The following is a 1,241-nucleotide window of genomic DNA, read 5'->3' as shown; positions in this document are numbered from 1 at the left end:
GTGGGCACAGTGGCTGCTGAGTTCCTGTACAAATAACACCATGACAAGAGGCAGAGGAGGTCCCGGGTCATGTGTGTGCTCACGGTACAGACCAACATAACACGGATCAGCCTTGTGGTGACCTCACATGTAACATGTATGTACATCAGGAGATCATATATACTCGTCTCTTTTATAGCTCTGACATATACCGCAGCGCTGTACAGAGAACATTGAGCCAGTCACATCAGTCTCTGTACAGAGGAGCTTACACTCTAATGTCCCCTCCCCCCACAGTCACATCAGTCTCTGTACAGAGGAGCTTACACTCTAATGTCCCCTCCCCCACAGTCACACACATTGTGTAGATAGAGCTCTGTTGGGGGCCCTCTTTGGGGTTCTGGACAATGGTGTAGTAATGTTGGAGGAAGGATGAGGATGATGATGAGGATGATGATGAGGATGATGATGAGGATGATGATGGAGAGATGAGTGAGCGGTTTATATGGGGAAGAGATTTTCTTGCTCATAATCTGATTTTTTTTTTTTGGCTGTCTATCTCTGTGAATTCAGTTCCTGTTTCTGGGGCGAGGATGACGGGGGATCTGCCCATTGTTTTGATTTTCTGTCCATTCATTCCTGACATTTGCACAGCTCTGCCACAAAACACAGTCCTGCCCGGCATATGAGGAGACCTGATTCTTCTCCATTTTATGCAGTTTCCCTTTCACTTACAGGCAACCCCCGCTTCGTGACTGATCAATAAAACAAGGAAGCTGCACACTGATTGGCTCATCTCTCACCTGTATCACTCTGCTCTCTCCATCTATCCGCATATTCCCTGTAAGATATGAACTGATTGGCTCCTTGTGCTGCTCTCCCCTCCCCCCCTGTACAGGAAGCTGATAACAAGTCACATTCTGGAGCTTCCACACCTCGTATTTAAAAATACATTTCATGATCTATAAAAGAATTCGGAATTCCATGTGAAGGCGGCTCCATCACTCGGCTCCGCATGGCTGGGTGCCGGTCCGGTGTTATTATCTGAGGACACGGATCCAACATTTGTGTGCGGTCCTTGTCCCCCTCCCCCGACCTTCAATGAGGTCCCACCAGTGACTTGTGTCCCCTCCCCGTCCTCTGTCAGCTGCCATCAGGGGGACCGACGTTTAGTGAGGAGCGTAAAATCTCTGCTGTGTTCCTGGACTGGAGGTCAGCCATGTGTGTGGTCCCCGTACCGCCGCCCGCCGGCTCCCCGTACC

The 1,241-nt window shown here is 49.9% G+C and overlaps 1 protein-coding gene across 1 annotated transcript in view; it reads left to right on the top strand.

The window, feature by feature from the left end:
* The window catches only part of ATP2C2 (ATPase secretory pathway Ca2+ transporting 2), a gene marked incomplete at its 5' end in the record, with an annotated part of 28,360 nt that overhangs the window by 868 nt on the left and 26,251 nt on the right, over positions 1-1,241 (top strand). The window lies entirely within an intron of this gene.

Source organism: Nanorana parkeri, unplaced genomic scaffold (genome assembly GCF_000935625.1).
Source record: "Nanorana parkeri isolate BGI_ZX_2015 unplaced genomic scaffold, ASM93562v1 scaffold2031, whole genome shotgun sequence".
Taxonomy (NCBI): domain Eukaryota; kingdom Metazoa; phylum Chordata; class Amphibia; order Anura; family Dicroglossidae; genus Nanorana; species Nanorana parkeri.
Note: the sequence above shows the minus strand (reverse complement) of the source record. Positions and strands in the feature narration are given on the sequence as shown.